Source organism: Psittacula echo (assembly GCF_963264785.1).
Source record: "Psittacula echo genome assembly, chromosome: 8".
Lineage (NCBI taxonomy): Eukaryota > Metazoa > Chordata > Aves > Psittaciformes > Psittacidae > Psittacula > Psittacula echo.
In genome coordinates, this window is record NC_137744.1 from 4,977,946 (window position 1) to 5,003,239 (window position 25,294).

The following is a 25,294-nucleotide window of genomic DNA, read 5'->3' on the forward strand; positions in this document are numbered from 1 at the left end:
GTCTTTTGACACCAAAATAAAGCTCTCTTCTTCCTTCACCACCTCTGCACATGCAAGGAGCCAGTGCAAGGTTCCCATCGAGAAAACCATGGGTTCGATTGGTTCAGCCCCACTCCACATCCCTCCTGCCATGACCAGGGTGAGCACCCTTACCAGACACAAGCCTGGCACCCAGAAGGGAATGGAGTCTTCCCACAAAGGGCTGCAGAGCGGGCAGCCTGGAGACGCCGCGGCTCTGCCCGACGGCCAGGCAAGGAGCTTCCTGCAGGGACAGGCAATAATTGGGCATGGGGAGAAGCCCTGACAATGGGGCGCAGGGAGGGATCCCTTCCACGCCCCGGCTCCCTGAGGAATTCCTGTCCTTAAATGGAAGGGAGGGAAGCATCCTGCAGGACAACTTCTACCAAGCCAGGCTCAACGGCGTGCCCAGGAGCGTGGGAGGACCGGATGGAGAGGAGCAAGGAGGGAGGAAAGCTATTTGGGGCTGGAAGGCAGGGCATTGCGAAGGGAAGGAAGGCAATATGCTGATAATTAGCATTCAGATTTCATTATTGTGGAGCAATAATCTGAATAATTTTTTTTCAGTGTGAAGTAGAGTATTAGGGCAACAAGGAGGGAAGCAGTAGATCATCTACTTTGATGTAGGCAACATAACGCATTCTTGATGGAAGATAAGGTGGGAATGGATGCTCCTGCAAAGTTATCTCCGTTGCAACTCCCTCACATAATTTGGGCACAGCAAAAACTGAAGCGTGTGCCTCAGCAGGCTGCACGTCGACAGCTTTCCCTTCCCACTCTGACGCGGCTGGGTCCCTGCCCCATCCCACCCCTTCAGTCAGATGGGGGGACAGGACACCTTCCCCCTCCATCAAGCTGCTCCTGCTGGGGCTGCAGGCACCATGGAAGGAAGATCAAACACACAAGACCAACCTGCTCTGTGGCTCTGGTACAAGTCTTAGCAAGAAGCCACGGAGCTGAAACCATTGCCTGAGCAGCCCAGGCCTCCGGCTGCGGGAGCCGCAGCAGATCCGCACGCCGACCGACCGGGCTGGGAGGCAGCAGGCGGAGCTGGGGCCCACGCACAACCCGATGCCCTTGGCAAGGGCTCTGGAGCTCGGTGCCAGCTCTAGCAGGGGGAGGGATGGCCAGGACAGAGACAGACAGACATCAGCTGCACCCTTCTGCCAGCTCACCAGGTCACCCTCACCCAGCCCCAGGAGAGGAGGCAAGGCACAGGGACAGGGGAACAGTCCCCTTCACTGACACCACTCTGAACAACGGAGCTGAATTCCAGGGGGTCGTCTGCCCCATCCTCCCTGCGGTACCCAAAGCATCACTGTGGGATCGCCCCAACCTCAGCATCACCATGGCGGTGGCTGTGCTTTTGCCATGCAAGCTTGTGGGGAGCAAGTAAGTTGTGTTAAAGTCATGACTGCTGGAAGAAGGGATGCAGCAGCCTCCTGGAAGAATAGGAAACACAATCCGCACAGGGCCCGTGCAGGTGGGATGCAGCACCACGGCTCCATCCCCGGCGCTGCCAGCAGGTGAGCCATGCTTCGCCTGAGCGCTACCAAGTAGGTCAGCTGGCCCCCGGCCAGCGCACCGCTTCCAAACCTTGGGAGGGAGCGATAAAGGGTTCCCCCACCCACAATTCCTGACGCAATCCCAGGAGCCGTGCAGCAGGAGATGCAAAGGAGCCCCTGCCCCTCCCTCCCCTTGCTCAGCCTCCCCACCCCGCGCCAGGCCGCAGACATGCAGCGCAAGTGAACACTTGCACGCTCGCTCACGGGTTCCCACCCCGAGAGGCAGCTGGATCCCACACTCGTTTCTCCACGGTTGGGCTGAGTCAGAGGCTTTCTGGCACAGAACTCCCAAGTGACTCAAATTCTCTCCTCCAGCCCCTGCCAGCTCCCTCCTGCCCAGAAGATGCCAAACAGGAAGCCACAAACAAGCCAAGCAGATGTCTTGCAACGCCGGAGCAGGAGGAGAAGGCTCCTATCTGTCCCCCATCTTCATACCAGAAGGACCTATCACATCTCCTTGGCCAAAGCCTTGGCCAACACCAGCAAACCAACCGGTCCATGTGACACCAGCCTGTGCTGCCGGCACGGCCGTCTGGGATCGGGTCAAGCTGATTTTTAATGAGAGGAGAGGCCATAAAGCAATCAAGGAAGCTGAGAACATCCTAGCACCACATCCTGCTGGCACTTCTCTTCCTCTTAGAGAATTCACAGAGGAGGCCTCTGTTTGTTTTATTTGTTTCAAGGGTAAAATGACAAGATTAATTTCTTCTAGGAACGCTTGGTTTCAGCTTCAGAAGCACACAGCTTCTGCCTGGGAATTAGCCCAGGAACGTTTTCCAGATCTCCTACACGAACATCGAGCAAGACTGAGCTACCAGCCAAAGCAGCAGCCCTTCACCACATACAGCGCTGCACGGGGCTTATGGGGGTGCCCCCTCCGACTGCTGCTCCCTGCCAACCACATTCCTGCCCGCACACACACTGTACCCTTTGCCCTCCAATTTCCCTGATTTCTTCTCCTCCGTTTCCCCCTTAGTGTCCTCCCTCTCTTCCCTGAAGATGAAGAGAGTCCGGGCAGCACGAGTGGTGGAAATAAGCCCCTGAAGAGCATGCATTCAAACCCCTCTCACTGTTCTTTGAGCTCCTAACCACAACCACACATCCAGATTTCTTCCCCCCCCAGAACTGTGCTTTGTTGCAAGCAACAGCTTGTGATGACCATCCTAGTGAAGACAGACACCAGTTCCCATCATGCGACACGCCTCCACAAAATTATACTTTAAAATACAAAAGGCGCGAAGCAACATTTATCACAAGAACAGCAGAGAGGTTCTGGGTATGAGAAATATTACTCCAGAAGGATTGTTGAAGGCAAAAAAGAATCACTCTTGACTTGTCTTTACAAGGACACATCTTCAATTTTATCTTAACTGGGAAGAATGAATAGATCTCCTTTTAAATTAAGAGTGAAACTCATCATGCCCTCAGAGCACGTGCTGTCATTCCGCAGGGGGAATCTGCTCTACCCTCCGTACACTACAGTTTGATTTTCCTGTTTTAAAGCAGGGAGGGAAACAAAGAAGAATCATAATTCAACTCAACCTTAATGCTAAAACTAGTCTGACCGAGTGCTTTTGAGGCTGATCCTGCACACTGTGTGCTGGAGCCTGGCTGCGGAAGGCCACGAGCCGGCATTCAGCATCCCAACCGCACACAGCACCCACTTCTACCTCCTACCTCTCCCTCCACTTGGGAGGAGGATGGTGGCTCCAGCTTTATTTATTTAGCCTTGGTGCTACCACCAGTTAGCAGCTCACAGATAACATCTCAGCATCCTTTCTCGTGGTGGCAAAGGTGGTGGAAAAGACTAACTACAGCCATTAAAGTTTAAAAAACACTATATTTTTGCCCTTGCTGCAAACAGCATTCATTTGAGCAAAGAGTGCTGGGGGGGGGACGCTGGCCTCCACTCCATTATGGGCAACTTCATTAATTAAAACCCCTCAAGGTGATTTTTGGGTGGCACCTGTGGCTGCCCACCCGCAGAGCCGTGCAGGCTGCTGAAGAGCATCCCATCCCAGCCAGGCATCCCGACCGCTGCATCCCGGCCCCTAGCTCCCGGCCCCACAGGTTCCCTGGGAGCGATCAGGTGGCAGCATCCAATTTCCTCATTGTTTCGGGAGGTGTTTTCTGATGGGAAAGGTGAAAAGGGTATTTGTGAGCCTTGTAAACCGATTCCTCCGAGTTGGGTAAACAAGGGGAGCTCTGTTGGCAGTGGGATGCTGGGATGCCGGAGCAGAGACGGGATTAAAGAACAGCCGCTTCTCTGCCCCGAGTTGGGGGGCCGCTGGCAGGGACCCTCAACCTCTGCGGACCAGGCAGCTCACCAGCACAGAGGGTTGGTCTCCCATCAGGGATCTAAAAAGCACCAGTGGGACCCAATGGAATGAGCCAGGGCCTACAAATGGGACCTGCTGGAAGGGCCATGTGCTCAGCCAGTATCCAGTGTCAGAGGCAGCCCCCCTGTCATCTCAGAGCTGGTTTGGGGCGGAGGAATCGGAATGAGGCAGTAAGAGATGATAATCCCTTGAAACATGCAGCGGGGCTGCTCCGGGTCCAGGGAGGGATTGCAGCCTGATGTCCTGGGGCTGCGCCTAGGCAGGAGATGAAACCACACCATGGCACCAGCACGTTCCCTGGGTGAGTACCGACCAGCCCCACAGTGCCAGCTGCTCCTTCAGTTCAACCCAGTCCTTCGGTTTGTCCTTTGGTTCAATGGCCAGGCACAGACCCACTCAACAGCTCTGCACACACACACACACAACAGGGAAGCACAGGCAGAGAGACGCTGCCCTTCTACCAGCAGCCGAGAGAGACACTCACACCTTGGCTCTGAGGAGCAGCCACATGGAAGGGTGGCAGGGCTCCCAGCAAACCCCCTGCCAGCCAAGATCACAAGCCCATGGCTTCCTGAGCTGCTGCAAAGGACATTGGCCACATCACAGTGCTCTGGCAGCACCAGGGTTCCTGCAAGCCAGCACATCACACAGTGATGACCTGCTCCATCCCACAGCGATGACCTGCTCCATCCCACCGCTGGTAGAGGCTCAACGAACCCGGCAACATGAGGTAAGAAGGAAAACCATGCAGGTTTGGTCAGAGCAAGCTCAGAACTCCTGCTGGGCACGATACCTCTCTCCTCCACAGACACACACACACATACCAAGCAGGCTCCTCTTCTCCACGTGGGCATGCATGGGCTAGCAGACTGGGTCACAGTTAAACATGGACAATGCTAACATGTTCACAGTAATAGCTGCAAACACAAGTGTCCTGCAGATACAGCATCCAGCACCTTTACAAACAAGCTAGAGTCCTTCAGCTCTTCCTCAGCGAGAAAATGACTGGTAAAATGCTTGAAAATATGACTTTTAGAAAAGAATGAGCTGACACACTTTCCAACAACCTCTCCCCCAAGCACAGGCACTCCTTGCATCACATGAATTGCAAAATCTTCAGGGCAGCACCACCTTTCCCCACTTCCAAGAAACACGATGCACCCCACCTTGTCTCAGGCTTTGCAGAAACAGAAAACAGAACAACATTTAACAACAGTCTCCTCTTCAGAGAAGATGCTCTAAAGCATTAATGCTGACATACATACAAGATGACATATGCTAAATGCTGTTTTCTTCAAAGAAAGCCAAAAATAGCTGTATCTTCCAAGGAGAACATTTACTTCTGGCAGTGAAGGCTGCAGGATGGCTGACAATGCCCGGCAGAGCGAGGCACTGCAAGTGGAGGGCAGCAATAACCAAGGTCCATATGGCATTTTCTAATATGCGGGAGACCTGCATCTTCCTGGTGCCTGAGCAGCCAAAGACCACGTTGGCACAGCTCTCCACACCAACGGAGCACACAGGTCCCACCAGCAAGACCACAGTTTCCATGAGCCACTGAAGCTCCTGGCAGCTGGGAACCACCTTAGAAAAGGGATGGGAAACAGCCAGCAGCTCTGCAAGCTGAAGAGACCCAGCAGAAAAGCCAAAAACTCCATATACAAACTGTGTGCGTGCTCCTGAAAAACACCTCTGAAACTTGCGAGAGCTTTGCCCATGCCCAGCCACACACAAAGTTAAATGCCTGCCTCTCCCTGCCTCATTCTTTTCCCTTCTCTGGGACATGGCACCACTGTTCCACAGGAGCTACCCAGAACACTTGGCCATCAGTTAGGAGAAATCAGTCCTGTCCATGGAGGAGTCCTCCAGACCCCCTGATGCCGCAGAGCCAGATCACACTCCAGCCATCCAATGGTTGCTCCAGAGCTCACAGTCGCTCCAAAGCTCCTCCAGTGACACCCTAGCATTACCAAACCCATATTTTCACCAAGCAAGAGACATCAAGGGGTTGGCAGCAAATACTGGGCCCTTACTTGGGCGGTACATTCACAGCTCCATGGCTGAAGCCAAACAGCATCATAGGACAGGGACAATGGCACAGTCCCTTGAAAGCTTGAGCTGAGAGCACCAGACATCCCATTTCAGAGGGATGGGGCAGGACTGGATACACCTGTGGGGGTCCCCAGCCAGCCCTGCCAGACACTGCAGCCCATCACCCAACTCACTTCACCTCTCCAGAGCCAAGGACATCTAATACAGGAATTACGCACTTAACCAAAGGGCCCATCTCATCCCAGTACACCATCAGCATCCACAGCTCCTTCCCAGAGCACCCGGAGCAGTGACAGCACCTGGAAGCACAGGACCCTTTCTGAGCTCCCATTAAATTCTTGGGAACAAAGCTATCCCATGGAAGGAAGTTAATTACAACTTGAATAAAAAGGTTCCCTGCTCTCCTCTGCCTCCCATCTGTATCTGTCGCCTTCTCGCTTGTTCAGTCGAGTTACTCATCACCACAAAGGAGGGTAAATAGGAGCACGCAAATCCCCACACTTTTAGATCCCACTTCTTTCATGTGCTCTGCTATTATTAGTCTCCTTTAAAAAGAGCCTTCGATCTTTTTTTTCCCCTGCTAATCTACGTATAATTATTTTCACTGCCCTTCTGCAGACCTCTTCTATTTCTGCTGCATCCTTTCGGAGCCGAGGTGGGGAGCACAGAACCTGGCAATTTCAGGTAACTCTTTCTGAAAAGAAAGAGGCCTCTGATCTCCTTCAGCCCTTTGGCCTCCACTGCTCAAAGAGACATTTTTCAGCTCTTCACAATGGCACCTTCCAGCCTCTCCCAGCTCTTCGCCATGCCCCTGTCCCTGGGGAGGGGGAATCGCCTCTGCTGAGCCCCTGCGGCCACACCGTCCCGTCCCCCTCCCAGACGCACTCTAAGGCCCTTTTTCCACATCTTGGCTTTAATGAGGCCCATTCAACCCTCCCAAAGACAAAAGGCCCTTCTCGTTTCCAAACGGATTTACACGACGCATCAGTGAGGCATAAACGGGTCGCCATGGCAACCCGCACCCTGGCCCCCCCCAGCACTGGGATGCCATTTTCTAACACCACTGCGCCCCAAAACCCCTTTGTTGCTTTAATGCCAGCTGTAAGGTTTGTCACAGGCTGGTAAAAGCACCCACCCACCCACCCACAAGTGACACACACACCCCCAGGTGCCAAGGATGCCATTTTCTCAGATGAACCTAAAAGATGCTCAAGCTGGCGCACCGCTGGTGCAGGCACCCCAGTAAGCTCTGCACCGTGATCAACCCCAGGTCATGGTCAAGCCATGGTTCAAATTAAGCAGAAGGCACCTGCAAAGGGGAACTAAAACTAAAATACCCTTCTCCCTGCCCAGAAAGAGGTGAGGTGCTTGAGACAGCACAGGCGAGTCCACGCTAAAGTGCCAGCCCCGGCTTAGCTCCCAGCCTCCCTCCACAGGGAAGCCGGTGGCTTTGGCAATGCCAGAAGGCCACTCAGTACTTCGCACAGAGGCTCAGGGACCATAAGCCTCACACTCAATGCTTCGTGCTGTATCTCTCCCTAACCAGCTTCAATGACTGAAGGGCAAGAGATCATATTGTCTACTCCATGCTGAGCTGCCCATCCCAGGTGGGAAGCAGGAGAGACCCCCCCCTCGAGCTTTGTTCAGAAATTGCACAGTCACTGTTGTAACCCTGAAGGCCAAACCCTTACAGAATGTAAAGGGGACGGGCCAGTTGTACTTAGCAAATGGAGAAAGACCAGATGGAACCTATTTTATCACAAAAACACACAACTGCAGGGTCTTTCTGCAACGGGAAGCCAGGAGGAGGACCCAGGTTATAACTGCAAACCAGCCTGCAGAAGGGTCTCGTCTCCCCTCCATTCCAGACCCCTTCTCCCAAGGGAGAAGGAATCCAGACCACCACTGGGCAAGGGCTGACTCAGATCTCCACCCACGTCACCACCCAGCAATGGTTTCCATTACTAGAGGTGCTCTTCAGACAAAAAAGCCACCCACCAAGCAGCAGCAACACAGTCCCTCTGCACGGGTTTTGCTTGCATCATCCCTGCACCGGATGCCACAGCAGTGCGAGTCCAGACACAGGACAGCTAGCAGGTCACTGGGGGGAAAGAACAATCCCCCCCCCAGCTCTGCTCTGCCCTCTGCACCAGCGGCTGAGCTCAGGAGGCCGCTCTGCTCCCAGGGGCTTTGGGACCAGTTTCAGCAGCGGTTACACCACGGTTATCACCAACCAAGACGACACCGAGCACAAGAGGGCTCCAGCCATGGAGGGTGCTGCAGGGAACAGGTTGGCAGCCAGGCTTCAGGAAAGCAGGCACGGGTGCTGGCCACACCTTGGTGTCCACGGCCAGCGGCTGCCACCGCAGCAGTGACATCCCCATCCCCACAGCCGCCAGCAGCCAGGGCTGGCCCCGGTGACTCAGAGCAGGGCTGCGGGAAGGGCTTTCTCTTTGAGCCATCCCCTAATTACAGCATGGCAAAGGTACACGCTGCCAGAGAGCATCCCAGCCCCAGTCTCCCCCCCACCAGCCCCAAGGACAAGCACTGGAGACCCAAAGCATCCAGCCAGGTTAGGAAGAAAGCTCTGCTGCCCCCTCCCATGGCAGGGACTACATTTCCAACCACATCTCCTCCTGTCCCATCCCAACGACAGCCTATCAGCTGCCCACAAACACTCAGCAGAGGTTGGGTGGCTTTGGGCTTTGTCCCGCAGAGGCTAAAGCACGCACCAGTGATAGCAGAGCCACCACAGAAGCCACCAGCACAGTGCCTGCCGTGCTGGGATCGCTGGAGTGGGGTTCCTGGTCCAGCCCTCAAGCTGCTGCGTGCCCCCTACTCGCTGTCAACACATCCACTCAGTCGGGATGGGGATCTCAAAGGCTTTGATTACCTCCAGCACCCTGCCTGGGTGCACACTGCCTGCTCCATGGCTGGAGAAGATGCACATAGGTAGTGGGGGACAACTGGGTACCCCGAGGTCACCTCCGCACTGGCGATGAGCGCTGCCAAAGGTGGGTGACAGCACCTGCCGAAAGGTGGATGTTTTCTTTTGTCCCCTCCTGGGCTCGGCCAGGATGCCTCCCCATGCCTGCCTGCCACATAAGAGGATGGCTGCTGACCACCCCGGTGCTCTGAGGAGGAAGAGGAAGAGAAAGAAGGCTCCCAGGCCTCGCAGAAGCCAGGCACTGATGTGAGCAGCCATGTGCTGTTCCATCTTCCCACCTCTGTGCAGCAGCCCGTGTGTTCGGATGCTGCACCCAAACCATGTAAACAAACCATATTAATCCAAAGCCTGTGAGGGGGAGTTACAAAAACGCTGGTAATTGAGGGAGTTTGAAGCAGATTTAATTGGGGCCGGAGCCCTGGCGCAGGCTGCTGCTGCCACCTGCAGCACTCTCCGCAGCCGGTGGCATTTGGCCCTGGGGACCCCCAGCTCCTGCCAGCACCAACCCATGGGGTGCAGACCCCACCTGGGTTCAATAAGGAGCAGTGGGGGTCCCCTGGGCTCACACCCCACCAATCCCCTGCCAAGTCATTATTTTTCAGCACAATAAGAGACTCTGCCAGCGATGGAACCAAGGGCTTGGCCAAAACATAAAGAGGGAGATAAAAAAAAAGCCATATTCTCTCCCTCAAGTAATATCGCCCCGCACCTCCCCTCGGAGAAATAAAGACGGACCGAGTTATCTAATTAATGCTGGCAAGAAGCGGGGAGGCCGGGGTCCGGAGGGGGCTGCCGGCAGCCCACAAAGGCAGCGTGGGGAGCGGTCTCCCCGCCGCCGCCGCCGGCATCTCCCGTCAATGGGGCCCCACGCTGGGAGTGAGGTAAGAGGGGATTCAAAGGGGGGTTTGTCAGGGGTTTTGTTTTTGAAAACGGGGGAGGGGAAGGGGACAGGGCTTGACAAGAGCTGACAGACAACTGAACAAAACCATAAGGGCCATGAATGGCAACACGGCTCTTTAATTGGCGTAGGAATGGAGAGAGAAGTGAGACAATGAGGCGCGGGCAGCAGCGGTGGAGCCGAGGCGCAGGCAGCGAGCGTTCACCTTCTGCCTGCCTGCACCGCTGCTTCCCAGCACAGCTGCCTGGCCAGAGGTTGGCAGCTGGATGCTGCAGCTGCGACCACCATAACCCTCCCCATAAAACCACCCCAACCCCCTGAGGAAATGGGAAAGCAGAGCCCAGCACCCCACAGCAGGCACTGCGAAAGCCAGAAGGCACCAGAAGCGGCAGAAACCCAAAGCCTGAGCGCGGGATGCTGCAGGTATTAAATGATCCAGCGGAAGCAGATCAGGTTCCCCGCTCAGCCTCGTGTGCTTTTCAGCTTTGATTCGGTTTCGATGCTCGTGCCCTGGCTGCAGCCCCGCTCATCCGGAGGACGGGGGGCCGAGAGGGGAAGCGGGGGAGAGGCAGGTTAAAAGGGAACAAGGTTGGATCAGCGGGGTTCCCACTCCTTCCCTGACCCCTCCGAAATGAGACAGTGGAGATTTCACCTCCCGGTTCCAAAGCAAAGAATTACTTTGGCAGGGGATGCGGCGGCGGCTGGGCGCCCACTTGGAAGGGAAAGCAGCAGGAATATGCCCAAGGAACCCAAGAGTAAGACCTCCCCGCCAAGCCCCACTGATTGTCATGCAGATTAATCCCCTGCCAGGACAGAAAGGAGGCAAAACTGCAGCCCTTCCCCATGTGGGTTTGGGGAGCGCAGGGGACATGGGGATGGGGGCCTCAGCTCACCAGACCTGACACCAACCCCAGTGTTTTACAAAGACACCCCCCTCCTCCCACCTCTCACTCTTCCAGCTCAGTTGGAAAAACGAAGAACTGAAAGCAAACAGCCAAGAGATGAAGTTACAGCCTGCGGTTAGTCCTTGGGCGAGAGGAAGTCCCTTCCTCCCTACACCCCTGTACCTGACACCCTGGCTAACCCTCCACTCCACAACCCCAGACCAGCCCTCTCCCCACATGGGACGGTGGCTGGGCACACTCCCGCACCCCAGCCTGGCCATCACAATGCTGCAAGTTGCTGCTGCTACATCCTCAGGGGCACAGGAAGGGTCCCCAAACCCCCTCAGCTCCTCACTTCACATCTCACATGGCCATACAGCCGCCTTCAAAGCAAATGAGAGGATCAACCAACCTCACTCATTTCTCTGAGGACTTCCACAAATCTAAAGCCCATGTGTTCCCCAGGGCACACAGCAGTGGGGGCCTTCCAGCTTCAGTCACTTCCCCGGCACCCAGCAGCCCCCCAAGGTGTGCTAGTGTCTGTGCCTCCATCCCTGGAGAGCCCACTGAGGGCTGAGTGATGGCACCAACCCTCACTTGTGAGCATGGGCTGAGGCTCACCGTGGGGAAGCAAAGCTGTGGTTTGAAGGATTAATCCCAGCATTAGGAACTGGGCAGGGAGAGGAGAAATCCCCGCGGATGGTTACCCGCAGCCGGGCTGCGGGATGCCCTGCCCTGCACCAACAGGTCTCCCGGGTTCCGCCAGCCCCGTGGTCCCCGGGGGAGCAGCGTCACCCCTGGCCGCTGCCGCTGTGACTCACTGCCAGGCCCTTTGATCTCCCGGCTCCCAGATGTGGCCAAACGAGTTCTGTCATCCTGGCTCAGTCTGGAAGCTGCCATCTTCCCAGGCAGCTGCAAATCACCACCCCTCAGCCCTCGTGTCATTACCGGGAACTCGCCCAGCTGCAGCCAGCCTTAGAGCCCATTAAGGCCTTCTTAACCGCCCCATCAGAATGAAGTGCATGTGTACAACCACCCCAACAGCCGTCTGCTGCGGCCCTGCTCTAACTAACCCAGCAACCAGGTCACACAGTATTCCTCACCTCTGAGTCAGCCCTATCATCCTCACGCCGCACTCGGCTGGACAGGACCTTCAGCCCCACACCAGGGGGGTGGATGGGTCTGGTTTAGGTCTAGGAGAAAAAGCTAAAGATGAGTCATAAGACCTCAAAAGATTATTTCTCCCTTCACCCCGCCCTTGTCCTCCTGCACACAGACTGCAAGGATCACCAAAACCTGGTGAGCAAGCTCTGTGAGAAAGCACGCATCCAGCCTCTCACCTTTGGCCATGCTCCTGGATGTCACTCAGGGAAGAAAGCTACCCCTTTCTCCCTTAAACCTCTTCCTAGTGCTGCTCACATTCCCCCATTCTGGCACAAAAGCCACAATTCTCCCCATATCTCCAGCCTGCAGGAAAGACAAAGACCCTCCTAAAGGCTTCTCTGCTGTGAGAGGCTGGGATCCCCTGTGCTCCCCCCTGCCTGCCCTTCCACTGCTCCCAGTTTACCCAGTTCAGGGCTAGCTGGCACAGCGGCAGCTGAGAGAGGAGCTGGGAGAGAGGCCAGCACAACACGAGAGTGTCAGGTTTAAACCTCTCCTCCTGCCGAAAGAGATCTGGCTCGTACTTGCTTTTATTTTTAGGCCAGATACACATACAGCTGAACTTTACACAATGTACAGCCTCCTGCAGGGAACAGGAGAAGGAGAGGAACCAGAAAGCCCACTGCTGTCTTGGGTGTCACAGACGCTGTCAGATCCAGAGGTCTCAGAACTGGTGCTGCTCTCCAGCCCCTTCCCCAGGGACGCCCCCAGCCCCTGCCCCCAGCAGGAGCTTTAACAGAGCACTAAGGGAAGCTCAGGTTTTAGATCTAAAAATAAACCAGCCCTTGGGCCTGGGGAGGAGGAGGAGGGCAGAGCACCCAGGCTGCCGCCCCGCTTCCAGCCCTGGCCCAGCACACAGCAGTTTCCAATTGCCTGCGGATGGGGAGCATTCACAATCCTCCCTCCCCGGGACGAAAACCTCTGACTTGCCACCCACACGCATGGAAGAAAGCTGACGAGATGCAGCAGGAGAGACCAGCGTCTGCCCCCAACCACTTCCTCCCACCCAGCTCCGCTGCCAGATGCAGCTCCCCAGAGCCTTGCTCCCAAATCCCACTAGCTCAGGCATTCCTGGCTGCGGTGCTTGCCCCACCGCACGCTGTGCCACCAGGCCAGGGACATGTCCCAGCAATGCCACCATGCCAGAGAGGGCTGATGCTAACCCTTGCACTGCAATGTTACTGCAAAGCGCCTGCTGTGTGCATGGGGATTTGCCCCGTTCCGGCCATGGCATGGACACCCCGCTGTCCCCCAGCACTCCCCCACTCACTGTGCAGGGCCAGAGGTGGCTCAGGGTGCTGAGAGGATGCAGGCAGATGTTTGCAGAGGGCAGATGTTTGAGGAGATGGTTGTGCAGGGCTGCAGCCTGGGTGGCATGCGCACCTCCCTCCCGCTCCCCAAAGCGCTGGAAGCGATCGGAGGTGTGAAAGCAAACAGAGATCAAACACCCACCTTGTACACGTGGCCAGCGATGGATTCAGAGCATCCACCAGGAAAGGGGGCTTGTTTAACAGGCCTTAAATAAACGCCAAGGGAGGCACTGCTGCAGAATGGCCCCAGTCCTGCCCTGTAGCCCTTTGGACCCAGGTGGGACTCTGCATAACTCCACAACCTGCCCTCACTCGCCAGACCCCAAATCACCTTCCTAGCCCCTTCCTTTTTCACCTCCCTGTCCCAGCTGATGAAAGGCTCTTCTGACGGGCTCATCCAACCATCCAGCTTTACCCCAGTGAGCACATTTTAGTCCTGCTTGGCACTTCAGGTGCTTTTCCTTCTCTAACTTAGTAAGGAGAAAGTTCAAAACATTTGCGGTGACTGCGACGCACTAATTTGGAACTTACCGTGGCGTTGACATTGCATTAAGTATTTCTGTCAACCGTGAGGACACACCACGTCTATGTAAGAAATTACACTGGCAATTATAGCTAAGGAGGCGTGTAAAATTAAAAAAAATAAAAAAATAATGTATTCAGAAATGATAACCGACATTCTTATTAGGATTAATCTAATTTTAGTAGAGTCATTTATATCCTGCCTCTGGATAAAAAATGAATTTCAGTTTTAAAATCTGGATAAAAACTGGCATTTAAAAAAAGTACTTTCAGAAGTCACCCTGCATGATTAAGTGTGATAATAATATGAGAAAGCTTAACAAAAGCTTTGCCATTAAAGAAGGTATTTGTTAAACTAAACAGAACCAGAGGTATTTATCAACCTGAGCAGACTATTCCAGGCTAACTCAGGACCTGGCACTGTCAGGTTTTGCGCTGTGGTCACAGGTTAGTGGAGAGCAAATTGGCAACAGCAGATAACAGGGAAGGGCCAGGAAGAAGCTTGGGGCTGGGTCAGCTTTGTCTCTAGATCTCAGGCACCATCAAGAGCAATACGGTGCATGCGTAGCCTGGACAACAACAACAGCAAAGCACAGAAGGGATTCAAAGACTGGGAAAAAAAGGTGGGGGGAACGGGTTGGTTTAGCTTATCCAAAAAAGAAAAGCCAAGAGATTTAACTCCAAGGTTCTTTGCGAAGAGAAGATATGGGCCATGGTGTTCGCTCTGATGCCGAGATCCTGCAGTCATAGCAGAGGGTAGGCAGCTCAGCATCACCCACACCACCCTGAAGCAGCGCAGGCTCCGCTGCCAGCTCTGGCATAGATTAGCTGTCTTGTAGACAAGCTGCGGTGTTGGCCTCCTGCACTGGTCTCAGTACTGTCGTAACTCCATGGAAAATGACAGTTTGAGTGATAAAGATCCTGGCAGGCTCCATTTCCCAGAAGCTCACACAAGGAGCTTCTCTGCTCCCTTTCCTGACCGACTCAAGGAGGACGCCCTTGCACAGCACAAGCTTCCTGTTATGTGCATCTTTAACAACAACAAAATAATCTCAAAAAAGCAAGTGTCCTTCTTAGGACTGAGACACCCTAGGCAAGAAGCCACCTGAGATGCCTCCTCCAGACATGCGTGCTGCCCCATGTCCCCCATACCCACATCCTCCATGGCCACGCCCATGACCACCACACACCATGGTGTACCAAACAGATGTTCACCTGCCCAGAATGGGGAGGACAGGGAGCCAGGAGAGTGTGCAGAGATGGGAGAACACAGGGAGCCAGGGATGGGAGCTGAGGCAGCCAGCACCAATTGTTCTCTTCTCTCACCCGCAGCCTCCCAGTTAGAAACGCATTAAGCACATAGGCAAGACACAAAATGATTTAAGCACATGTGGAAGGAGCCAAATGCCAAAAGGGGGGGGGGGGAAGAAGTCCCAAGCTGATTATTTTATTTTCTCCTGACAGTTTCAGCCACAATGGCCAATAAATCCCAATTACAGATTTTAAAAACGCTTCCTGCAGACACTTGGACCATCAAGGTAATTCTGGGCTCCCATAACTCCTGGTTTATGATGGTCATACATGTCAACTCTTCCCAGAGCCCAGCGTTTCAATAAAGATGACCATAAACCTAGATTAGAGATTAAAGGACTGACTCACAAGTTTGTCAGAAGAAGAAACAAGTTTCTCTGCAATTGCCTTGCCATTTTTACCGACTCCAGTTTTTTGACAGTTTTATACTACCAGGAAATTTTCAGACTGCCAACGTGCAAGACAACAACCCAAGGGATGCAAACGCAGCAGCGGGGAGGTGCAGGGAGGACACGAGCTCAGCCACGGGCTCAGCCGACAACACGGAGATGAGAAGTGACAGGTCTCCTCTATGGGCTACCCATCGCCTGCGACGGCACGGGGACGCGGACGCCAGCTCCGACCGACCTTCCCGGTTCTCCCCTCCCAGCCCCACAACCTGTCAGACTGCTCCCCAGGGAGCAGTGCTGTCCTCATTTCTCCTCCTCTCGCCCTGGCAGAGTCAGCAGCTGCCAAGCAGAAGCACGCAAGCACACGGGAAGGTGACCGGAGACCGATGACCCCCCAAGGGCTCCCCATTGCTCCCCATCAGGACCAGGGACCCCTGAGCATCCCCATGCCTCCACAGCTGCCGTTCGCCCCCAGCTTGTCGAATCAGCAGCAACAACCACAACGGAGATGCCTTTTAAGCTATAAACACCGTGTGTTTATTGTGCTCTTGTTTCCTGGATGAATATGCCGCTTCCTTTTAATAAGTGCTCTCTTAGGAGAGGGAAAAGGGAAAAATAAAAAAAGCAGCAGAGAGGAAGGATGACTCACGGTGAGGCCACATCTCCATGAACACAGGAGAGCTGCAGAGACAGCGCCAAGGACAAGGGCTGGGATCAAAAGGACAAGAGCAGATCAATCACTCCCCCCCTGGGGAGGGGGGAAAGGCTTGTAGGAGCTGCCAGGGGGAGGACAGTGGGATGGAGCCATGCCCTTCTGGCCACCCATGGTTTGCCCACTCGGGTTGCAAGAAGCCATCTCCCTTTCCGGAGGTTCAGCCACTACTTTCACATTCTGAACTGGGCTCTCACTTGTTCCATTTCATTCAGCCAGCCACACGGGGCTGTTCCACACACACCAGGACACGGTGGTGATGGTGACAGGAGGACCAGTAGGAAACCATGGGTGCACCCAGCAGGAGGTAAAAAAAAAATGCCCTTTTCCTGAGTAAATGAAAGAGCCGAGGCCGGAGCTCAGCACGCCAAAGGGGGCCAGTGCCCTTTCTGCCGGTGTCTCTCAAAGTCTATCAAAAAGTCCCATTTACATCAAAATGCCCTTCCAGACATGCTTCAATTTTACTTTTCCCCTTTCATCTCCTTCCACCCTCCCGCCCCACCTCACAGCCCTATTGTACTCACAGCATCTCGCACGGCAGAGAGGCCCGAGCGGGCTGCCAGAGTAAAAGAAAACAGGAGAGAAAGAAAAAAGCTTTAAACTAAGAGAGAAGCCGGAATCGCTCCTGGTCCCGCTCCAGCGGGAGCTGTGACCCCATCTCCTCCCGCCCGCTCCTTGGCGGCTGCCCCGGGGGGATGGCGCTGGCCATGTCCGCACCATGGGGATGGCAACTCGGGCTGCCCAGCCTCCACTGGAGACCAGGCTTTCTGGTCAGGCTCCGGTAACCACAGATGGATTTAATGAGCTTTAACAAAAGCCTTGGGCAAGGGTTGCAGAATGCAGCCCTGCACCACTCTGCACCCTGCTATCGGCACTGCCGCCATCCCTGGCCAAGCAGCACCCAACAATCCTGCTCCCAACAAGGCAGCTACTGGTGGCACTGGAGCAGCCCAACCTTGGGCATGGGCAGAACTGCACAAACCATTTGGCAATGAAGTGGATGGAGTTTAAGCACCTCCCGCTCCAGATCAGTTCTAAAATCACCAGGAGAGCTGGAACATTCCCACCCCATGCCAAGCTCTCCTCTGCCAAAGCCGTGTCCCACCTGTCCTCCTCGAACAAGTCGGATTTAATGAGCTGCTTTCTTCCCCCAGCCCTGGCCCCAACAGCACTGCAGCCTCGCTAACAACCTCTTGAAAGACCCTGAAGAGCAGAGGCACAGTCCCTGGGTTGACCGGTTGACATCTAAGCCCAAGGGTGAAATCCACTCCACATTATGGCAAGCGCAGATGCAATTTAATTCCGGTCTAACCCATTAAAGCCAGCTCTAGCAGTGCACAATGCTGCTGCCTCTCGTGAGGCTCTGTCCATCTCCCCTGACACGGAGCTTTTCCAGTCCTCCCTTCCTTATTGTCAGTGTCTATTTTTAACCCCAAGCATTATTTCTCCCTGCGTGCCTTCAGACACTCTCTGGGGACGAGGTGGAATTGCTGAGCTGGTACCAGGCAAAGTGACTCAACTCTCACCTTCAGAAGCACTACAGAAATCACAAGAGTAGTGAATTCTCCTCCGTTCACATTTTCCTTCCTCCTTCCCACCAAGCCTTTTGTCTGGGGCTAAAAGCAAGGGAAATTGTGAGGTAGTAAACCCCACGTCCATCAGCAAGCAACATTCCAGCAAGCTGTTTTGCTCCCTTTTCATCCCTAGCACCTTCACCATCAGCTAGATTTACCTCTACCTTGGGAGCTACCTTGCAGCTACCTTGGGAAAAACCTACATCGACAACCCATTGCTGGAGCAAATCAAGGTCAGAACCATAACCTTAAAGTAGGTCTTATGAGTTGAGGCTCCAATCTACCAGGCATGAGGAACCAGCTTGATAAATATGCAGAGAGAGGCGCACACATCCCGGTGCAGGAGGGAGGAGGCATTTTCCTCCCGGGGCCCTGGCCGGGCTGAGCGCGCCGGATGACGATGCTTCATTACTCCCTTTCAGCTGGTCCTCCCAGCGCTGCAGAGCAGTAATTAACAAGAAGGTCAGCAGCAAAGCCCTTCAAGAATCTATACCTTCAGGGGAGTTTATCAAAACAACCCACCATTTGCCTTCTTCTAACTCACAAAGTGCATAAAAACCCAACGCCAAACGTTGCAGGAGCAACATGTGCTCTGCGCTAGCCAGATGCTTACATTATTTGGCATTAAGAGCCAATAAATAATCACTAATACTACTGCTAGCAACGATGCTCTCTGCAAGGAAGCCCAGATGCCAAGCAGCACGGTGTTTACGGCACAAGCATCCCGAGGCAGCGCGGGCTGCGGTGAAGCTGGGCGCAGCGGAGGCAGCCTCCTGCGGCACGGATCCGGGAGAGCCGCCTACCGTGCACAATGCAGCCAGCGCTGCCAATTCCGGATTGTGTCCCCAGTCCTGCAGCACTTGGCAGTTCTCACAGGGCCCGAGTTCGAGGGCTGGCAGAACCCGGAGAGCCACAGCCCACGAGCACACCCGCTTCCACGTCCGCACAGGACGGCTCCGGTTGCCAGAAGATGCGGTGAAATCAAGAGCCATCGCAGTCTGAGCTGCTTGAAACCGCTCGGGCCAGCCCCAGCTCTTGGGCTGACTCCCTGGTTTAGCTCGCTGGAGCTGGCAAGGCGCTGGAACACACACGGCCACAGCGACGAGGGGAGGCAGCATCTGGAAGCAATTATCCCACTGCTCTTGTATCTGTCACCCACTCCCCACCCTTGTGCAAGGAAACGATTCATACTATCAACAAATCTCTATCTTTAATAAACCAGAAAAGGGATTTTCACTCCACTCCTCGGCAAAGAATAGGCAGCGGAGGCTTCCCCAGCAGATGGCACAGGGTGGGCAAGGTCCCTCCTGCCATGTCACAGGCACATGGGGACAGGCACCTGCATGTGCCTTAAGGAGGAAATGTTCTTGGATAAGAAATGCAAAGATTTCTTTGCTCCATCTGTGCACTGCAGCATGTTAATGCTTTACTTGCAAGTTTGAAGTCCCACAAAACTCCAACTGCTTCACAGGCATGGGTGAACTCTTGGAAGCTCCACAAGATGGTCCATGCGCTTCTACCCTCAACCCACGCCTCCCCATCCTCAAAGAGGCAAAATAAGGAGGAAACGGTCCTGCCTGGGAGAGCAGGAACCAGGCAGACCCTGCAGCCCTTCCACACTCCACAGTGGGGACAGCAGCAGGACTCCCTGCACCCTCCATGCCACTCACTGCACCCATCCTGCAATGCGCCCAGGCACAACATGCCCTGCACCACAAAAGAAGCAAAGCCCAGCAGAAGAGGGATGCTGTAGGCAGGCACTGGTGCTCTGCCAGCCAGGCAGCACAACCAGCAGACCCCTAGCCCCACTGACTAGTTGGCACCCCAAGAGGGGGGTACCCCCCAACCCGCCTTTCCAAGCCCATGGGTTCCACACGCAGCAAAGGGAGGTGGTTTAGGAAGCCTTTCGTGCCTCTCCTGGATGTTACGAAACCAGCCAAGGAGCATGAAACTGCCTGCCGTGGGTGGGAGCACCCAGGGCTATATGAAGAGCGCTGTAGGATTCCTGCTTGGTATGGGAAAGCTCCCCCACCCCGCACACACCCTTCCAGGGTATTTTTTTTTCCTTGAGAGAGAGACGGGGTAAGCACAAACACCCAGCGCAGCCCCACATGAAGGGGGTAATTAGGGAAGCAGCACCCATCGCTAACCAAGTCAGGGCAGAGATCAAAAGCAACATCAAGTGTTAAACCTCCCTGGGATCAGGAAACCGCTTCTGGGAAGGGACTTGCATGGGACCCCCGCCATCCCAGCATTTGGGTCCACCAGAGCTGGTCTCTGGGAGGGTACCGGCTGCTCCCCACCGCTACCACAGAGTGCCACCCTCTCCCCAAGACACAAAGCAATAGCCAGCTGGCCTACACACCACCGTGTACCATCCCGAGCCACCAAACCCAGCAAGGGCTGTGCCCCAGTCCCTGCCTTTGCCAGGGAGCCATGCAGAGCCTCTCACCGAGCCCCGTCACTCATTGTTTAGTGAGGGAACACCAAGCCCAGCCAGCATCGTTGTCCCCAGCATCCCTCGTGGGCCAGCTTTCCTCCATCCGCTACCCTCAACAACAGTTCCTGTAGCTCAGGCAAGAGGAAAAAGAAAGCATGGAGAAGTTCTGCCACTGCAGCCACACTGGCAATGGGCACAAAAGCGTGCTGGCACAGGGATAGGAGAGGCCTCGGGGTCCAGGAGGCATGGCCGCACAAGGGACCCTCCTCTCCACCAAGAATACATCTACAAATATAAAGCAAAACACAGCTGAAGGGGAAATTCCAGCTGCCTCCAGCCCTTCGCACCTCAGAGCACCTTCCTGAAACCTCAACCTGGCCCCTGGCTCCCCAGTCCGCTTGGGCAGTGGGGACTATGTGGCACCACAGGTCTGCCCAAGTGACAGGGAAGGCGCTCTGCACCCCCACTCCGACAGCACTGGGACAGCCCTTCCCCACCTCCTGGGGAAGCATCTTTTCCTCCTCCCACTGCCAAGGAAGCTGAGAACAATGGGATGCACCAGTGCCAGCTCCGGAGGGGATGCTCATGGACCACCCGCCTGGCTGCCCTGGGACAGGGGACATGCTGGGGAAGACAGCCTGATGCAAGGGGCACTGGAAGATGCCAGGAGCACATTTCTTGCTTGATGCAAGGGGCAGCTCCTCATGCCACCACTGCATGGGGACATGCCAGAGCGGAGCAACTACAGGCAGAGGTCTCTAGGGCAGGAGCTGTGCAGAGCCTCAGCTCCCCCCCGACTCAGTGCTTCCTGCAGGAGAGGCGCTGCTGCCTGATGCATTGGCCAGACCTTCCCCTATAAAAAAAAGGATTTTTTTCCCTTTTCATTTTCTTCTTCTAAAATAATTGACTAATTGGCCGAGCCCCAGTTCCGTGCTGGGAGCGGATCCCAGGTTCGCTCTTGCATGAAGCATGTTTCTTAAAGACACCAGAGGAGGAGAGGAGGCAGAGCCCGGCCGGAGCAGGGTGGTGCCTACAGCCAGGTGGAAATTTCCCATCGCACCCAGAGGGAGGAAGCCCAAAACTTAATCCCGGCCGTCCCCTGCAGCACATCTCTGCCCACAGCAGGGCCTGAGTCAGCCATCGGGGCGAGCATCACACCCTTGGGAGCACACTGGGCTGTGAGCACGTGGAGGGACGAGGTGCCCTGGGGGGCAGGCCCCCATCCCTGCTCCCGGGGCTGCCCCCTCCTCTCTTCCCTTTAATCCCCAGCCCCAAAGCAGAGCCCTTTTAGGGGAAAGTGTAACGCAATACCTGGAAAATTTCTCCCACCCGCTCTCCGCTGCCGGCTGCCAAATTTAAAACATATTTGCTGCTCGGCCTTGAAGAAACGTAACCTGCTGCTTAATTCCAACACGTTCAGTCTTTGGGGGCAGCGAAAAAATTTGCACTGCCGCTGGTGGCTCCTCTCCTTACACCCCGCGAGCCCTCGGGGGTGGGAGCTGCCAAAAAGCTGCCTGGGAACCGTCCACCACCACCACGCAAGCACCGAAACGCACCGGGGAAGGGTGGGAAGCTCACTCTGCCCATCCGGCCCTGCCTGCGGCACCAGTACCGGCAGGGCAACACGTTTTTGACTGGTGAGTAGGTGCCCTTAAGCCTTGAGCATCAGCTGGGTGTGCCACTGGCCTTAAAGCCCTTGGGATAGGCAGAATCCAGGGCACTGCAAGGCTCTGGAGCAAGGGAAAGGGCAGAGACCACCACACACTGCAGGGAGAGGACCTCTCCTCAAGATGCAACCACTGCATCCTCCTCTTGCCCCACAGACACAGTGCAGGTGCCCATGGTCCCCTATCCCTCGCCCCACCACCCGGGCTCCTCAGCAGGAGGAATTTTCCAGCGGGCTGCGTTTGCGAGGGGAGGCTGGAGCAGTGGAAAGGGGCCGCAGCAACACGGGGCTGGGGGAGGGCACAATGTGTTTAGCAGACTGAGCGATCCGACAGGGCCCATTAAAGGAAACAATTTGTAATACAATAATTATTATGTCGTTTCTCTGGACTCTTTCCTAAGACTCTCTTTAAATAGTCAGAGGCTTGACATGCCTGTATAAAGCAGACATGATCTGTAGAGCTGAGGATGCTTAAGTGCCCACATGTGCCGAGACAAGGCAGATGGGGTGGATGCACGCTGCACGCCCAGCTCTCACCCAAAGAGACAGGAACTCACGCCGGTTTGCTCACAGCCCTCAAGGGATGGCAGGGGCATCTCCAGGAATACATGGCGCAAGGGAAGCCAACGCTCCTCAGCGACAGCGGAAGATGCTGGCGAACACCCAGCACGATTGAATGAGGGGTCCTCTCCCTGCTCAACATCATGGCAGGGGCCGCATCCTGGCAGAGCAGCCAGGACCCACAGCTCCTCCTGCTCCGCTTTTATGCTCTGAAGTTCTCGGCCACACATCTGAAGAAAGCGGCAGTAGCGAACAACAGAGCGAGAGCAAGCAACACAAATCCCCAGGATAATGAGCCCGGAGGAGGGAGACGGTGGGCTCTGTCTGAGGAGGGAGCCGTGCTTTTATTGGAGAGGCCTAAAAGGGCTATAAATCCTCAGATTCAAAGGCGAACTCAAGCTCTTTCAAGTCTGAGGAAGGCCTGGGATGTGTCAGCCGGGAGGACTAACCACGCCGCGTCCCCTGCTGAAGTGGCCTCTTCAGCAAAGCCGCGCTGCAGCCCGGGATATTACACCCAGATCCTTTCCATATGCTGCCCGCCCGGCTGCAGGCAGGCAACGCCGTCAGCCCTGCCAGCACGGGGGGAGCCTGCCCTGACCCCCGCCCAGGCAAAAACCAGCATCCTCCGCTTTAAGGTGCCTTTGAGCTTATTCCTCCTTTCCAACACCCATCAAGAATTTGCCCCCCAAAACCTTGTTGGGAGCCGGGGGCTGCGGGCCTCCCCCTCGCGTTTGGCTGCGATACTACAGCGAGAACAAAGAACACCGGAGCCCAGCACCACCACAGCCCCGAGCATCACCGTGGCCCCGAGCATCTCTGTGTGCTGCTGCCAGACCCGAGGCTGCCGGCCCTGTGTGCAAACCCACACGCCAGACTGAGCTCACACGTTTTAGAAACCCACTAAAACATAGAAATCAGTAGCAAAGAGAAGACGTGCCGAGTCTCAGCCTTGCCGCTAATGCATGTGCAACCACAGACGTTTTCCAGCTCATTAAGAGAAGGAAAACATGCAAACACTCGGTGACCAATATTAACGGTGTGAGGGTATTTATAGCTGATAAGCCATGAAAACACTCTTTGCTCTTTCTGAAGTACCTACTCGGAAGCCGCTGGATGCCAAAACCCAGGGGGACAGACAGTCCCCAAGGCTGGGTTTGTGCTGCACGCCAGTGAGCCACCAGCCGCTGCTGGGTACACCGAAAGGGTACCCAGGAAATGGGATGCTTGTGTCCTATCACCGCACGTGGAGCGGTGAGACAAGCTTGGGTGCCACCAAAACCAGCCAGGATCCTCTCCCAGGGAGGGCACCCACCCCAGGCCTTCATAGAGCAGGGGGCTTGGCCACCACAAGGAAGGCACTTCCAACCCTCCAGGCTGAAGGTGCCGGGTTAGAGAGCTTGTGCCATGGTCCCATGGTCACCCTGCCCCCAGCACCTCTGCGTTGGCAGCACCAAGAACCAATCCGCATCAAACCAGGATAACACAAAGCCTCTCACCACAGCTCAACGCCACGGATGTCCACGCCAGCAGACGCTGCACACACGCGGGCACAGCATGACGGAGCACATGGAAAACACCGAGGGAAGTTCACGGCTGGACGCCAACAAACCCCTCTACTCGGGCTTCTCCATGCAGCCCCTGGTCTCACAGCCTCAGGAAAGGGGAGCAGCCCACCGGGGAAGGGCCGGCTGCGGGTAGGAAAAGGTTATTCCAGAGCAGCAGAGCCAGGGTTATAAATAGCTGGCATTTTTGAAGCGCAGCTGCTGGCTCGGCCGGGGCAGCACTGCCACGCCGGCACCTGAGCCAGGGGGGGATCCTGCTCAGGGGCGCCGGCAGGGAGAGAGCACAGAGAAGCCATCGTGAGTAATCCCCCCACATCTGTTCACCCAGCCTCTGGCCCCCCAAAACCTCCTTCCACTCCAAGCATCACCCACAGCCTCTGCGGGGTTCAGCTCCCGCCCCAGAGGAAGAAACCCATTCCCTGAAAGTGCAGGGGCCACGCAAACCCCACCCCATGCACAAATCCAGCTTAACCAAGCCCAGCTCATCCGACTCATCTGGCATGGAGCCTGGATAGGCTGGCAGAGCCGGGAGCGCTGGGATCCGGAGGCTCCAGCACAGCACCGGTGCTCCGACCAGAGACACCACACATGGGGCAAGAAAAGCCTCCCCAAAGGATGCCGGCTGTGCACTGAGGGGCACCAAACCTCTCCATGAGCATGTGAACCACCACCACCACCCCTCTGCTTGCTGGAGGAGGAGGGACGGGAGGTGAAAAGCACTGGGAAGCAGCAGCAGGACCTCGGCTCTTTCGAGGCGAGCACAACAAAAGCCCCGCAGCACCGCCACCACATTCCTGTCCAGATGTGACGCCGAGATAGGACCAGTCCCAGAGTCCTCCTCCTGCTCTCCCAATACAAGCAATCATTAATGAGACACAGAATGGATTTCAGCTTTGTTTCTCCCCACCCTGTTTCAGCTGCCAGACTCCAAGTAGCATGTGCTACTGATCGGTACAAGATGTTTTCCCACCGGACCCAGCACTCCTCAGGCAGACAAGGCTTCCCAGCAGCACTGCCACCGCTGGGTGCCAGCAAGGCAGGGACCAGGGTGCCCCGGGGTGGCTGCGGGGACCCAGAAATCCTGCATGGAAACAAGGGGCCACCCCTACCACTAAGCCCCCAGTTTCCAGGAACAACCCAAACACCTCCTGGCATGTGTTGTGCAAGGGGCTGCACATGCACTGCGGCTCTTGGCGATCCCCATGACCCGAACGAACATCCACAGGCTCGAGGGTCCCCTGCCCACTCAGCCGCACCTCACAAGGACATAGGCACATCCACATGCAGCCCATTTGGGATGGGGATCCAAGAAATAGCTGAAATAACCAAAGCAATGAAGTGGCTCAGGTGCAGTGGAGGGAAGGAGCCCCCCAAGAGCTCCGT

The 25,294-nt window shown here is 55.6% G+C and overlaps 1 protein-coding gene across 1 annotated transcript in view; it reads right to left on the reverse strand.

The window, feature by feature from the left end:
• EFNB1 (ephrin B1) overlaps positions 1-25,294 on the reverse strand; it is a 50,475-nt gene that overhangs the window by 20,746 nt on the left and 4,435 nt on the right. The window lies entirely within an intron of this gene.